Source organism: Lissotriton vulgaris, chromosome 2_2 (genome assembly GCF_964263255.1).
Source record: "Lissotriton vulgaris chromosome 2_2, aLisVul1.2, whole genome shotgun sequence".
Lineage (NCBI taxonomy): Eukaryota > Metazoa > Chordata > Amphibia > Caudata > Salamandridae > Lissotriton > Lissotriton vulgaris.
This window is the reverse complement of record NC_141688.1, coordinates 249,563,620-249,580,619: the sequence shown is the minus strand read 5'-3', so window position 1 is coordinate 249,580,619 and position 17,000 is coordinate 249,563,620.

Below are 17,000 nucleotides of genomic sequence, written 5' to 3'. Positions count from 1 at the left end.
GCTTTACATAGAACTTTCTTCTGCGCGTTGTCTTCAGGGATGTACTCTCTCTTTTCAGCTGCGCTGTGTGTGCGTGTGCTGTACTGCAACCAGCTGTCCCAAGTAAAGGGGAGGTCCGTTTAATTATAAAAAAGTTACATCAGAACGGCGCCCCCGGCCCCAGCGGTCCACCAGGTTCCCTTTTTAGGGACGATACAGGTTTCTGGTCAGACACCTTGGCGCAATTATACGCAGAATGTAGGCTACTGGGGGACATCCCAGACTCTTGGAGGGGTTAACTGCTGCAACCAATATATAAAAAATGGCCATTCACTGGCCCTGGATACTACCGAATGATCACCCTGCTGGACATCGAGGGCAAAGCCTACGCAAGCTCTCTTTTGGCGGTATTATTGGACTGGGTCAAGGCGGAAGGTCTCCTACCCTTTTATCAGACCGCGTTTAGACCAGGGGGCTCAACCGTGGATAACATTGTTGCTCTGTCATATCTAGCCCATCAAGCAGTGTTCCATCGCACCTCGCTGCTTTTTGCCTGTTTCATCAACTACTCCTTCGATGCTGTAGAGCTATCCATCCTCTGGCAGAAACTGGCACACTGGAACATCAGTACTCCCTTATTAAAAGCTATTAAATCAATCTACTTGTGTACTTGGTAAGGGTCAAACTCACCAGTCAGTCTGCCACAGAGAAAATTACCATAGACCGATGGCTAAAGCAGGGATGTGTCCTGGCCCCGATCCTTTTCAATCTGTATACTGCGGATATGGGCTGGGCACTGTATGGAGCCTCACTAGCCATGCCCAGGATCGGCCACACAAAGATATAGCTGTTGCAGTATGCGGATGATTTGGTTCTCCTCGATCATACTAAAACAGCCCTTAAAAAAACACTTATGATACATTGCTCAGAACAAGCTGGTCGCCAAGTCAACCAAGTCCAAAATAGTTCTTTTTGGCCACTATTCGAAAAAAAGGTGGCAAAGTGGCAGTTGGGCACGCTGACTCTGGACTGCGTCCAATCTTACAACTACCTGGGGTTAGTGCACCTCCACAAACTGCAGCAGAAGGAGAAATTGACCCCTTATGCACTTTGCAAACTATATGTGACTCTGGATAATCCAACAACAACAGCCATACAAAGAGTCCTGCGGGCAAAACCTTTACTGTCCCTCAATTACGCACAACAGGCATTCCCAGGGAAACTTGCGGAAGACCTGGAAAAAATACATTGCATCTACCAGCTTGCACCAGGAACACCTTAATTTGCTTGGAATTTGACCTCAATCAACAAAGACTAGAAGAGCAGACAATCCTCTCGAAATACTTTTTCATAATAATGGTGGCCCCCACAAACTCCATGAAGGCTCTTTTAAAACCGATTTACCTACAAATCAGCAACCCTTGGTCTGCCTGTCTTGGTTTAGCTAAAGATCTTCTGCAGCTTGCCACAGAGAATTGGGGTCCCATCTTAATCAACTATGCTACCATCAGGCAACAATAAAAAAGCAATTGCGGCTAAGCTCTCACACTTTGGACATGGAATCCACGGCAGCAAGAGGTTTCCTGAGACTCAAAGACTCCCACACACACGGTCCAGTCAGAAACTCCATCTTAGGCAGGCTGTGGGGAGGCAAGCCCTACACAGGATTTTATCCACCAGATTATACCCCATCCTCTAAAAGAACTATATCCAACCGTGAACACAAGGTCGAGTATTAGGGAGTGCCGCTTCAGCAACTACAAACGAGAATCCTTGGCCCCAATTCTAATTTGCTGTCCAGCCCTTCAGCCAGCTCGTAGTACCTACCTTAGACCAATTCTCCTTCAACTGGGCACCCTTACAGCAAAAGAGGCAGTCCAACAACTCTGTACCTTGGACATTGTAAAGCACATGGCGAGCTTTGGGAAATTCACCCGAACACTATTGAAGGGGCAACTCTACACACGCTGTGTCAGGAGCATCCTCTGGAGTTTTTTAAAAAGCAGGGCCTGGGTTGTGGAGGCTTGGTTAATACTGAACTTTTGACTTGTTTTGCCCATATTAGGTCTTACTCAAATTACAAATTGAGATTTAATAATTTTTCAAACAAATATTTATTGTTTTATATTTCTAAAAGTGTTTTTCGTACTTTTTTAAAATATGATGCGTTTTGTAATGGTTTTGATTAACCGCACAAATAAATTATTCATTCATTTCTTCATTCATTCATTCATACTGCATCCACTAGCCTGTATTGTGGAGTGTACACTGTACTTCATTGATGCATTAGGCAAGTTTGTGTAGTACTGCATGCTTGATGGTGCATTATGTATGTTCTTCAGTATTGCATGTTGATGCATTTTTTTGTGTTTTAGGCCTGTATTGTGTCTATGGTGCTGTATTGTTTGTCTGCCTGTTGGCGAACTGTATATACTGAAAGGTTTGTCCAATGTGTTTTTGTGAGAAGTTGGCCTGATATGTGATGTTTCCAATTCTGGAACCAAACCACCTTGTATCAGTCCAAACAATCCCTTATGGTGTCTGGTTGTAAGTCAACCTTGTTAGACAAGCTATCCTAGGGGTAGCATGGACTAAGCAGCCTTAAAGACTTAACTTAAGAGGTCGTGTTAAGCGAGCTGTTTTACCACATACAATCCTGTAATACCAAATGAAAGGACACCACCCAAGTATATATTATAAAATATATGTGTTTATTTCTAAATTAATCCCCAGTACTCTTTATGAGCAAAGGGGCACAAGCGTTAAATCAAATGCACAGTATAACATATAAAGTTGCACAATTATGGATGAGGGCGGGTGGCCACTCAAACCATATACTAAAAAAATGGTATAAGAGATACCAATCGAACAGTGGTTAGGCCTAGGGCCTGGAGAATCGCTGGGAGCAGTCAGGACTAGTAATGCTGAAGTTGGGAGAAGCCCGCAGAATTCGGGTGCAGCACGTAAAGTGCGGCTTGCACCAATGCAATGTCAATGGTGCGTAAAACTTACACAAAGTTAGTTTAAAGAGACTTCCGCTGAACCTAGAGGAACAAAACTTAAAACACAGACCCTAGAGGTGTGTACCAACATGGGCACACCGGCGTTGCAATGTTACCTCACCCACAGGAAGTGGGTGCACAGGGTCGAAGTGGCGTCGGGTTTTGACACGCAGGCTCTTGGTGCTTGGAGCAGGAGATGCTGCAGACGATGGGAAGCAGAAGTGTCCGGTGTGATCCAAGGGTGGATCAAAGTCGAGATGAACCTGAAAGCAGAGGGGACAGAGTCTGGGTAACTCAGCAATGACCAGGGTGGAACCAGGACGGAACCAGGCAATGTCGGGCGCAATCAGATGGTTGTTGAGAGGCTTCTCTCCGCTGTCACGTGGGCTCTGGGGCATCTGCGACATCCAGGAGCAGGTCACAATCTGTCCCACACAGGCTCTCGCCGTCAGCACCGTCAGCTTCAAGATTGCAGCAAACAGCACTTGGCAAAAGCAATCCACGCGGAACCGGGAGACTGCTACTTACTCAGACCAGGAGGGTCAGAGTTGGGGCTCGTTTTCACAGGAGCTGGTGCAGATCTGGAGCAACCAGAAAAGCAAGTCGGTTTTTGGTTTTCGTTGGCACAGGGGCCACAAGCCAGCTGGCAAGGGACAGGGCCAACGCGTCGAGCCAACACAAGCAGAAGGGCCCCACGCAGCACTCGTCGAGTGTGGAGGGGGTAGTTTTGGTGCAAGTGTAGCTCAGGGTTGGGGCTTCTCAAACCCCGGTGTACAGCTTCGAGGGTCACTCGTGGGCTGCACGGTCAGTGTCTCGTGGCCTTTTCAAGATGGCGTGCCCCACGCTTCCGGTCGCGTCCACGGGTCTCAGCTCTGCAGGGCCTGTGGATTGGGCTGGAGGAAGGCAGGCAAGCTTGATCTCCTTGATCTCTGTCGCTCGAGTTCCGGCGGGAACTGCAACAAAGCAAGGGTCGAGGTGCTGGGTGGTACCTGTTTGTACAGGGTGGTCACTCCTTGACCACAAGGGAGATTCTTCAGTCTTCTACGTTGAGTAGGATGTCGAAGGGTCCAGAGTTTGTTTCTTATGTTTCTTCAGGATTATCTGCTGTGCTAGGGCACTGCTCCCACTCTTATTCCAATCTGAGGGGTGGATCTCCTGCTAGGTCCCTCCCTATGGGTGGGAGCAGGAAGGGGGGCGGGTACACCCCCTTTCCTTTGTGCAGGTCGCCCTCGAGCTGGGGCTGGTGTGCCCCAGAACCGGTTTGACCGGATTATGCAAGGGGAAGCCTTGTGCTCCCCAGGCACTGTCTGGTTTCTTTCAAACCTCCCTGCTACAATCCACTATCTCCTGTCTGGGGTGATGTGAAACCTCCCTGTGACAGGAAAGCCTTTGTCCAGGCCTCCTCTGCTGAGTTTCGGTCAGCAGCAGGAGGTCAGACATGTGTCTGTGGCAGAAGCATCCCTTCTGCTCGATTTCGAGCAGAGGCACCGACGGACAGAGCGGGGCCTCAATTTCCCGAGCGGTTGCCGGGCAAGGTGAGGTTTTCACCCACACAAAGCTGGGTAGAACAATCCTTCCCTGTCTTCAGAGGACATAGAGGTTCCAAGTATTGGGTGATACTTCTTCCTTTATTAAGTATTTTGATGAAAATGATGCTGTCTTATACTTGTACACCCTCGAGTTCATGTTGCAGTAGGGTATTAATTTCCAAGGTCCTGATGAAAGCTGGAGCACTACTCCATCTAGCTGAAACTAGTTGACCATTCTACGCAGCGCCATAACGTAGCTCCACTTATTCGCTACCAGGCGTGTTTTTAATCATGACACCTACACTTATGTTGACAAGTTATTTCTTGAGTTTACGTGGTCATTTTTAAGTCTCCTTTCATAGCACTGCATTTTTCTTTTTCACACTTTATTCTGGGCACTACTATGGCATAACACGCTGAGTCCTTTTCCCGCACTGTCACGTAGGCGGGTAATGGAATTACTGCCTTTCCCAAATGATGATATGCCGCCAAGAGGGTGGTCTGATGGGACTTTTTCAGCCCACTGTGACCCAACATATCTACTCACACGGGTGTCCTGGTGACTCCTGCCCTCCATCTAGGACAGCACACCATTAATTGACCTGGTCTCCTTTCTGTGTTTCGCATTCTTTTAAAAATCAACCGCGTTTTAGCAAAAGTAACATGTCGTCCCCTCTAGTGTGGTGGAATGCTACCCCCGTCACCAGGACTCGCGAGGGGGTAGTATTCCAATTCGTATGACACCTTAAACGACATGTTTTGATAAAGCCAAACCAAAGTTGACATATAACCGCGAGGATTATAATGCACTTAAAAGTATATGGTTTGGCATTATCCTGGAACAGCTAAGGGAATTGATGCCGACAGCTGCAGAAAGGCTCAGCTCATGCTAGAGCACCATCTCACATTAAACCACGCACTCTGCCTTCAGGAATGTTAAGGCCTGCCATAGGAGTGGCTCACAGATTTATATGTGTCCAGATAGGTTTAGATATAGGCATACTATATCTAAGCAAGGGGTGATTACACCACCTTACCCCAGCTGAGTGATCAGCCAGTTGTGTCAATTTTAGATAGCCAGCCAGGGGAGGCAAAAGATATGCTGCAGCCCCTGGTAGGCCTTGGATGCACCTATGCCCTGGGCACCCATAGTGCTCTGTACAGGTGCTGATAAGGTGACCCAGGCCAATCTAGTTATGCACCTAGGGTACATGGAATCCATTTTACAGAGAGAGCAGATAGCCTGGGGCCCTGACTAGCAGGGAACCAGGCCAACTAAGTCGAAAACCAGCTAAACACAAGGCAAAAAATCTGGGGTTACCACAGTCAGGTAGCCACCTTCCTACACAACCCCCCCGCCCCCCAAACGAAAGGAGATAAGGCTATCCTTGGCCAGGTAAGCCTATATTGCCTGAGTGGCCATATAAGGAAGTACCTGCACTAGCATGGGTACCGCCTGTCTCATGGTCCACTAAGCAGTCCCTCACCCTTGGGGTATCAGAGGGTCTCCACCATAGGGAATCACTACCTTGGGTGTGTCTTTGCAAGTTAGAAGGCTGGTTTGGATATGGAGTTTTCAAGTGAGGCTCCACTAATTTAAGACTCAGCTTCCTCCAATTATCTTCCACCATGTGTGCCCTTCTCTTTTCAACTGAGTTGCACTGTGCTCTCAGGGTCAGCCTCTTCCTACCTAAAGCTGGAGGCTGGGCCCCTCTGTTTGGCTTGCTGGAGGGACAGTTCAGGTTTGGGCCTTTGGGTCCCAGGTTTGGCTGTGCCCAACAGAATCCATCTGTGGGAGGTCCCTAACTACTTTTAAGGGGGCTCCCTCAGGAGTTTTTAAAGTTTTCACCTCACTAGGGCTACTAGTTTTGGTGCCCCTAATCTGTTGATGGGGGTGCTTTATTTGACAGGGGGCCCTCTGGTTCTCACTGTCCTTCTTGTCCTCTGCAGCCCTGGGCTGACTAAGGCAAGGTAGAGAGGGGCAGGTTACCTGCTCCAGACTGGGTCCCACCTCAGAAGGGTCCACTGCCATCAGAGGCTATGTCAGGCCAGGCCTAACGACCTCTGGGGCAGTTCCTTCATCAGGGGTAAGATCAGTTCCCTGAGGAGGCTGATCCTGTCCTAATGTCTGGTGAGGGGAAGATTTCTCTACCTCCTCCATGCTCTCAGTTTGGGTGGAGTGATCCATCATTTCAGGCTTCACAACAACCGTATCTGTTTGAGTTTGGGCTGTGGCCATCACAGCCCCACCAACCTTTTCAGGAGGAGACTCAGTTTGGGTTTCTGCTGCTATCATAACAGCTTTGCTATTCTGTTTTGGAAGAGCTTCTGTTAAAGATGGGGCAGAGAGTTGCTCAGCCCTACCAACCTTTTCAGGAAGGACATCTTGGGTTGGGGCTGTAGCTATTACAGCCCCACTAACCTTCCCATTGGAGTTTACCATTCTAGAATGGATTTCCTGTTCAACCTCAGCCCAGGCTGAGATTTCTAAATCATTACCCAGTAGACAGTCTACAGCCAAGTTTGGTGACACTGCCACTCTCTTTGGGCCAATGACACCTCCCCAGCTGAGACTTACTACTGCCATGGGATGATTTGTCTGGATGCCATCAATGTTTGTTACCTGGTATGTGGCACCTGGTAAAAGTTGCTTAGAGGGGACTATACAGTCAGCCACCATGGTGATGCAAGCCCCTGTGTCTCTAAAGCTTCAACTTTCAAACCATTGATGATGGGTTCTTGTCTATAATTGCTCAAGGTATTTGGGCAAGCAGAGAAGTTGGCAAACCCCATGCCAGTCTCATAAACAAGATAATTGGGTGATGGGGACCTGGATAGGCCAGGGTCCACCTGGGCTCCAAAAGTAAACCTACCCATATTCCTGGGTGTGCTCCCACCTCCTGGGGGATTACTGCTGACAGTAACAGGAGGTGTTGTAGCTGGCTTTGGAGGTATATTCTCTTTGTTGCCATTCTTGGGACAACAGCTGTCTGTTTGGTAATGCCCAACCTGTTTACAGGCATGACAATAAGGCTTTTTCACAGTAGATGAAGTGTCTTGGGACCCACCCCCATTCTTGGAGTTTTGGGGCCCTGGGAAAGTCTTTTCCTTAATTTTATCCCCACCCTTTTCTTGAGGCTTGGTAGACTCCTTCTTCTGGTTACTGTCCTGATTCTTAGGCCTAATCCTGGTCCTGACCCATTTATCTGCCCTCTTTCCCAATTCTTGGGGAGAGGTCAAATCTGAGTCCAGCAGGTGCGGGTGTAAGAGCTGGTTCTGACAATTACTTAGGATCTGCTCCCTTATAATCAAATTATACAATCCTGTGAAGTCATGTACTTTGCTGCCATTTAGCCAACCCTCCAGAGCCTAAGTTGCACAATCAACAAAATCAGTCCAGTCCTGAGTCTGTGTCTTCTGGGTGTCTCTGAACTTTAACCTGTACTGTTCAGTGGTTAAGCCAAACCCATCTATTAGAATACTCTTCAGGACATTGTAATTGTTGGCATCCTCATGTCTGACAGTGAGGAGCCTATCTCTCCCTTTCTCTGAAAAGGAGTACCATAAGATTGCTGCCCACTGTCCCTCAGGAACCTGCTGTACCATGCAGGCTCTCTCCAGAGCAGTCATCCATTTGTGGATGTCATCCCCTTCCTTGTAGGGGGGCACAATCTTTGTCAGTTTTCTACTATCATAGGACCTGGGTTTCTCTTTCGGAATTGCTGCCACCAGTGGAATCTAATCCACACAACTTTCTTTCTCTTGCTAAAGCAAGTTTAGCTTGAGCCAAGGCTACCTCTTCCCTCTCTATCTGGAGTTGGACAGCCCTCATCCTGGCCCTATGCTCTTTCCTCTGGGGGGGAAGTCATTCCCCATTGAGATTCTCTTGAGACACTAGAAACATGAGAGTCCCCTGATGGAGATCTCACCCTTCTGTTGCCTGGGAGAATTAGGTTATGGGATCTGGGGAGGTGCTGGCCCTCTCCACTCCCTAGTAGGTCCAAGTTGGTTTGGCTAAGCCTCCCCACTGGGACCTGGTTACCCCTCTGACTCTAAGCAGGCTCATTTACCTCTGAGCCTTCCTCCTCCTCTCCTTCTTCCTCTTCTGGAGTTATCTCATGCTCAATGGGGTTCACTCCATCTCCTAAATCTAAGGGAGCCTGACTCGCCTTATCTAAGTCATCCTTTTCCAGGATGGCTATCAGGGAAAGAATGGTAGGGCCTCTGCCCTTCTTTAGCCCTCTTGCAGTGCACAAGGCACACAAGTCTTTGTGGCTAAGGTTGTCATATCTGGAAGTTGCCTTGGGAAGGTCAACTGTTACTGGAGCAGACCCTGAGGCTCCACCTGCATCAGACATGACTACTAGTGAGGAGCAAGTGGTGCACTTACCTACACTAAGTGTTTTCCTACTGTACCTTGCTAGTGAGTTGTAGTCAGGGTGTGCTAATCACTTTAACCTACAACTACTAAGTTCAGTAGAACTTAATATGCTAGGCTTTTGATTTATATGTACCTAAGGTACTTGATGTGATCTTTCAATTTGATAAAAAGATTGCAATGGTAAAACAACAGCAAGCTCAAATCCGCACCGCTGCGCACCAAAGTGAGTAGTTGGCCTGATATGTGATGTTTCCAATTCTGGAACCACCTTGTATCAGTCCAAACAATCCCTTATGGTGTCTGGTTGTAAGTCAACCTTGTTAGACAAGCTATCCTAGGGGTATAATGGACTAAGCAGCCTTAAAGGCTTAACTTAAGAGGTTGTGTTAAGCGAGCTGTTTTACCACATACAAACCTGTAATACCAAATGAAAAGACACCACACAAGTATATATTATAAAATATATGTGTTTATTTCTAAATTAATCCCCAATACTCTTTATGAGCAAAGGGGCACAAGCGTTAAATCAAAAGCACAGTATAACATATAAAGTTGTACAATTATGGATGAGGGCGGGTGGCCACTCAAACCATATACTAAAAAAATGGTATAAGAGATACCAATCGAACAGTGGTTAGGCCTAGGGCCTAGAGATTCGCTGGGAGCAGTCAGAACTAGCAATGCTGAAGTCGGGAGAAGCCCGCATAATTCAGGTGCAGCACGTAAAGTGCGGCTTGCACCAATGCAATGTCAATGGTGCGTAAAAGTTACACAAAGTTAGTTTAAAGAGACCTCCGCTGAACCTAGAGGAACAAAACTTAAGACACAGACCCTAGAGGTGTGTACCAACGTGGGCACACCAGCGTTGCAATGTTACCTCACCCACAGGAAGTGGGTGAACAGGGTCGAAGTGGCGTCGGGTTTTGACACGCAGGCTCTTGGTGCTTGGAGCAGGAGATGCTGCAGGCGATGGGAAGCAGAAGTGTCCGGTGTGATCCAAGGGTGGATCGAAGTCGAGATGAATCTGAAAGCAGAGGGGACAGAGTCTGGGTCACTCAGCAGTGACCAGGGTGGAACCAGGACGGAACCAGGCAATGTCGGGCGCAATCAGATGGTTGTCGAGAGGCTTCTCTCCACTGTCACGTGGGCTCTGGGGCATCTGCGATGTCCAGGAGCAGGTCACAATCTGTCCCACGCAGGCTCTCGCCGTCAACACCATCGGCTTCAAGATTGCAGCAAACAGCACTTGGCAAAAGCAATCCACGCGGAACCGGGAGATTGCTTCTTACTCAGACCAGGAGGGTCAGAGTTGGGGCTCCTTTTCACAGGAGCTGGTGCAGATCTGGAGCAACCAGAAAAGCAAGTCGGTTTTGGGTTTTTGTTGGCACAGGGGCCACAAGCCAGCTGGCAAGTGACCGGGCCAACGTGTCGAGCCAACACAAGCAGAAGGGCCCCACGCAGCACTCGTCAAGTGTGGAGGGGGTAGCTTTGGTGCAAGTGTAGCTCAGGGTTGGGGCTTCTCAAACCCCGGTGTACAGCTTCGAGGGTCACTCGTGGGCTGCACGGTCAGCGTCTTGTGGCCTTTTCAAGATGGCATGCCCCACGCTTCCGGTCGCCTCCACAGGTCTCAGCTCTGCAGGGACTGTGGATCGGGCTAGAGGAAGGCAGGCAAGCTTGATCTTGTTGATCTCTGTTGCTCGAGTCCTGGCGGGAACTGCAACAAAGCAAGGGTCGAGGTGCTGGGTGGTACCTGTTTCCAAAGGGTGGTCACTCCTTGACCACAAGGGAAATTCTTCAGTCTTATACATTGAGTAGGATGTCGAAGGGTCCAGAGTTCGTTTCTTATGTTTCTTCAGGATTATCTGCTGTGCTAGGGCACTGCTCCCACTCTTATTCCAATCTGAGGGGTGGATCTCCTGCTAGGTCTCTCCCTATGGGTGGGACCAGGAAGGGGGGCGGTTACACCCCCTTTCCTTTGTCCAGGTCGCCCTGGAGCTGGGGCTGGTGTGCCCCAGAACCGGTTTGACCGGATTATGGAAGGGGAAGCCTTGTGCTCCCCAGGCACTGTCTGGTTTCTTTCAAACCTACCTGCTACAATCCACTATCTCCTGTCTGGGGTGGTGTGACACCTCCCTGTGACAGGAAAGCCTTTGTCCTGGCCTCCTCTGCTGAGTTTCGGTCAGCAGCAGGAGGTCAGACATGTGTCTGTGGCAGAAGCATCCATTTTGTGGATCTGAGGCTCTTTTAAAAATCAACCGCGTTTTAGCAAAAGTAAAATGTCGTCCCCTCTAGAGGGGTGGATTGCTACCCCCGTCGCCAGGACTGGCGAGGGGGTAGTATTCCAATTCGTATGACACCTTACACAACATGTTTTGATAAAGCCAAACCAAAGTTGACATATAACTGCGAGGATTATAATGCACTAAATAGTATATGGTTTGGCATTATCCCGGAACAGCTAAGGGAATTGGTCCCGACAGCTGCAGACAGGCTCAGCTCATGCTAGAGCACCATCTCACATTAAACCACGTACTCTGCCTTCAGGATTGTTAAGGCCTGCCATAGGAGTGGCTCACATGTTTATATGTGTCCAGATAGGTTTAGATTAAGGCATACTATATCTAAGCAAGGCGTGATTACACCACCTTGCCCCAGCTGAGTGATCAGCCAGTTGTGTCAATTTTAGATAGCCAGCCAGGGGAGGCAAAAGATATGCTGCAGCCCCTGGTAGGCCTTGGATGCACCTATGCCCTGGGCACCTATAGTGCTCTGTACAGGGGCTGATAAGGTGACCCAGGCCAATCTAGTTATGCACCTAGGGTACATGGAATCCATTTTACAGAGAGAGCAGATAGCCTGGGGCCCTGATTAGCAGGGAACCAGGCCAACTAAGTCGAAAACCACCTAAACACTAGGCAAAAAATCTGGGGTAACCATAGTCAGGTAGCCACCTTCCTACAGTTTTGTACTATGCTTGGTGCCTGGTGCTGTTATTGTGTACCAAGTGTCATAATGTGCGCAATGAACTGCATTGCATGTATTTCATGGTGTATGTATATTGTATGATTTACTATGTGTGCTTTGTGCTGGTGAGTGTTTGTTCAGTTATTGTCATACTGTTTGCTCATGTGTGTGTTCTTTGTATTGTAATTTATACGTGGTTATGTACAGTGTGTGATTATTGCTGAGCTACATTTGCTCCATGAAGTGCTGTTTGCATGGATAATCAATGCTGTCTTGTGAATGTGTGGGGAGGCAGTGCTTTGAAAAGTTTTTTGCGATATACCAGGCTGTATGTACTGAGTGATCTGGTTTGTGTTTAATGCAGAACTGTATGGGTTTTCTACAGTGTACATATGCTTCTTGATAGACTGCCCTGTATACTGTGCATTGCGTGCTGGCATTTGGGCTCAGTTGTGTGTAAACTCAATGCTATGCTGTATGCTAGGTGCTTTGGGTTGTAGTGATTGTTGCTGATCTTGTGTGTGTGGTGATGAAGTGTGTAGTGTCTGCATGGTGTTAAGATCTGTTTTGAGTTATATTGTGTGTGTTTAGAGCATTATTGTATATTCTTTGCTATTTGTCATCTACAGATTTCTGTAGCATGTTTAGTGTTGTATCTTAGTATCTTCTTGTATCTTGCTTAATGTTCTATGTTGCTATGCTCACTGGATTCTAGAGTGTGGAATCCAGGGGGCAGATGAAGGATGCACAGCTGCTGAAGTGGTTGTCCTTGTATGCCTCTGGGGTTGTGTTATTGAATAAACTACTTTTCCACTTCTATTCACTGTACTGTACACTGTATCCACACCTAGAATAGCAAAATGGTTGTACAGACTACAAGGGTACAATTTTCAGATAAATTATGTTCCTGGTCACAAAAACATCAATGCTGACTGTTTGTCGCGTCTTCCTTTGCCTTGTAATATGGATTGTCTAACAGTAGATAATGATGAATGGTTAGTAGCTAGTATTGAAGAATCGTGCAATAGTGCATTAAGTGAGCAAGATTGGATTCAGGCTGTAGCCAATGATGATGTGTTACAGCAAATAATCAATAATTTGCATGTAGGTGTAGATTTGTCATCTTTGGATAAGACCATACTCGCTGATTATAAAATGGTTTGGTCGGAATTGTCTTGTTTTGATGGTATCCTTAGAAGAGGTGACAGATTAGTGGTACCTTCAACACTAAAGGACAAAATGTTGAGTCTATTGCATGAAGGACATAGTGGCATGACCAGCATGAAAAGGAGGGCTAGGAATGATTTTTGGTGGGTTGGAATAGACAAAGACATAGATTGATATGTTTGGAATTGTTTAGAGTGTATGTGGAGTGACAAGTCTCACAGGTCCCAGGAAACTACTATATCTGCAACTTCTTTTCCTGATAAACCTTGGGACAAAGTTGCTCTTGACTATGTGGTCCATTTCATGTGAAAGGGATTGAGAACAAATATGCTATAGTTCTAATGGACTTTCATTCCAAGTGGCCTGAGGTTGCATGTGTGAAGGATATTAAGGCTTCCAACATAATTGAGTTTTGCGATGACATTTTTTGTAGGGAGGGATACCCGAGTGTGATCTTATCAGACAATGGTCCACAATTTGTGGCAGAAGAATTTGCTGCCTACCTTAACATGGTGGGTGTGAAACATATCACTACTTCTGTTTACAATCCAAGAGAAAATGGTTTTGTAGAGAGATTTAACCGGGTGTTAAAAGAATGCATTCAACTAGCCAGTAACAATTATGATAATTGTAAAGATGCTGTCAAAGAAATGTTATGGTGCTATAGAAATACTCCTCATACTGCTACAGGAGTGTCTCCTTTTTCCTTATTAAAGGGGCGAGTGGCTGGGTCTAAAGTTAAACCTACTTGGATGTCTAAAATCATTTGCACAAAAATATTGGATGGTAAGGATGTTTTAGCTAAGGTACAAACGTATCAGAATAAATATGTTCATGATCATAATGTTAAGGTCAAGAATCCTTCAAGATCATTTAAAGTTGGAGAGTGGGTACGCACACAGAAGATGGGGAATAAAAAACCTGGTTTTTCCAAATGGTCCAGACCAAAACAAATTGTTTATGCCTCAGGAAATATCGTGAAATTGGATGATGGTAAGCGATGGAATGTGAGAAGTATAACGAGATGTAATGATTTGGAATGCGGACATATTTTGAGTCAGGGAAATGGTGTTTCAAAAACATCCGTGGAGAAGAGGGATGAGGTATCTGTTCCTTTGAAACCTTTAGCCATTACATCAAATGTGGATGCGACGGAAATGTACATTCGTCCTAGGTTCAAACCAGTATGGATGAAAGATTATAAATGCTCTTAGCTTGGTGCATTTTGGTGCATTTGGTTTGGTGCATTTGACTTGTAAATTTTGTTTTGTGCTCACTTTCTTTCTTTCTTATTTTTTGTTTTTTTTAATGTTTATTTTGTTTTAGTTATTTTATAGAAAGGGAGATATGTTGTATCTTAGTATCTTCTAGTATCTTGTGTCATGTTCCATGTTGCTATGCTATGCTCACTGGATTCTAGAATGTAGAATCCAGGGGGCAGATGAAGGATGCACAGCTGCTGAAGTGGTTGGTCCTTGTATGCCTCTGGGGTTGTGTTATTGAATAAACTACTTTTCCACTTCTATCCACTGTACTTCCAGTCATTTCATTTAGTGCTGCAGTTTATTTGTTAAAGTTTGTGCTACTGGTATGCTTGACGCTGTTTTTTATGTGCTGGGTAATGTGTAGTTGAGTGTAGTGTTGTACGTATTGTGATGTGCTTTGTAATGTATTCTGAGATTGCTAGTTAATGTGTATGTATAGTAGTGCACTCTGTGTTACCTGCTGCATTGTGTGTTTAGTGCACACATCCTGCTTGGTGCTGTATGGGCATGTTCACAACTGCACTCTGTGTGTTTACAACTGTGCTGTGGGGTTGGTGCTTTGATTTCTAAAGCTGTACCACATGACTGATTCTCTGTCATGTATACAAATAAATGTGTTTCATGTATGGGATGGTATTATTTCCTGTTGCTGCTGCTCTTTTGCTTTTGCTTAGAACTCTCTTATGTATTTAGTGATGTACCACATGTCTGATGGGTGGTGTATAGTGTGATCTGACAATTGTGTGGATGTACAGGTTCCTGTAATTTGTGTCTGTTGCTTTGTTCTGCTTACGGCTGTGTGTTATGTGTTTGCTGCTTAAACAAAGGTCCTGATTAAATGTGTTTCATGAATGGGATGGTATTATTTCCTGTTGCTGCTGCTCTTTTGCTTTTGCTTAGAACTCTCTTATGTATTTAGTGATGTACCACATGTCTGATGGGTGGTGTATAGTGTGATCTGACAATTGTGTGGATGTACAGGTTCCTGTAATTTGTGTCTGTTGCTTTGTTCTGCTTACGGCTGTGTGTTATGTGTTTGCTGCTTAAACAAAGGTCCTGATTACAAATGTGCCCGCCGTTTCCATAGATATGCATGGTTGGTGTTTCACCGAGTGTGCGAGTGCGTGTGTGTTGTGTAGACGAATGCCTTCATCCAACAGATGAATGGAGAATATCTACCGCTTGCCTCCAGTCTCTCTAATTCCCTCCTGAGTAATACTGCAAGAAATTGTTAGGCATGGATGGCCCAAGTAATCAGGGTCGGATCGGGAACCCATAGCAGCCCTGGTAGTTTTCTAGGACCAGCCCCTGAGAAAGCACTGCCTGGCCAAGAGGTTGAAAATGCGTGCTTGCTGTTTTTGCTACCGGGGGCCGATATTGCAACACCCTGGCAAAAATGGTCTCCAGTAACAAAACTGGTCCCACACTTCCAGCCTCCCCATGAAACAGCCAGTCCGACCCTGCAGGCAACACCAAATCCACGCAGAAGATAAAGGAGAGATAAGAGGAGAGAGAAAAGAGTGAAGCAAAATTGATGGTAAATAAAAAGAACGCAAGAAGGTGGTATACTGCTTACACTGAAAAACACAAATAGGTACGTTTACAAGGGTACATTTATGCTAAGTTATTGGTGCAACATATGCATATGTGATAGATGCACTAGACTGCTGGTAGCAATGGGCCTCTTTCTGGCCAATGGTGATATTGCCCACCACAGGAGAATGGAGACACTGCCCACGTTGGATGAATGGACATGCATAATGGCCTACTGTGTTGAGGCCTAGAGCTATGTCTATAAAGTCTGGGACTGCCCCGGAAAAAATAGAAACATTTGGGGAGCTTGGGCTGCGGGTTCCACATCTGAAAAGTATGAGCTTATTAGTGAGAGACCTGCATCACTTTTGAGCCATGTAAAGTGGTGCAGATACAAGGCTGTAAATCCGATTTATCCAGCCACTCAAAACCACCCTACGTGGCCTCAAAAATCTTGAGTAAAGCAATGCCGTGCAAATCGTGCCTTGCCTTACTCTGTGACAGGAGGCATTCCATGGGCATTGCGCTAGGCTTTCTCATGCAACATCCATGGAGCTTGACGCTGTCCCAGGATTCCATAATCATGTAAACCTGGAGAAATGCCAAGTCCTTTTGCCACCCTAGGTGAGGCTGTAACAAGGAGAAAATCTTTATTTCTCCTAGTGTTTTCCACTTTCTCCTTGTATTCTGCAGGACACGTAGAAAGGGGAAATGCCTCTAGGATTGGTTCTGTACAGGAAGGTGCCCTTTCCTGCACAAAAACAATCCTGCATGCTACAGAGGCAACTTTGCACTGTGGTGCAAAGGTGACCACATTGGCGGTAGGCAGCCAAAATGGCACCTGCGCAGGAACAAAAAGGACAGCAATGCACTGTGTGGTGTTTACCCTTGCACCGCCGTTCCTTCCCTTTTAATATGGGAAAAAGTGACATACTGGTGGCGCATGGGGCTTGTAAATAAGTCCTTGTATTTCAAAAATACAGTGCACTCTTTCATTTTTCACTTTAGCGTAGGGCAGCTGTTGGAAAATGGGTTATTGGTAGGGGTAAATGTACGTCTGCCAAGGGTAATAAGGCTACTAACACATGGTAGGAGTCAGCATAGGTCATAGAAAATGATTCCTATATCAACCCTTGGTTGCTTGGCTGCGAGCAGACAGGCTTAACTTCAAAAACAGGTA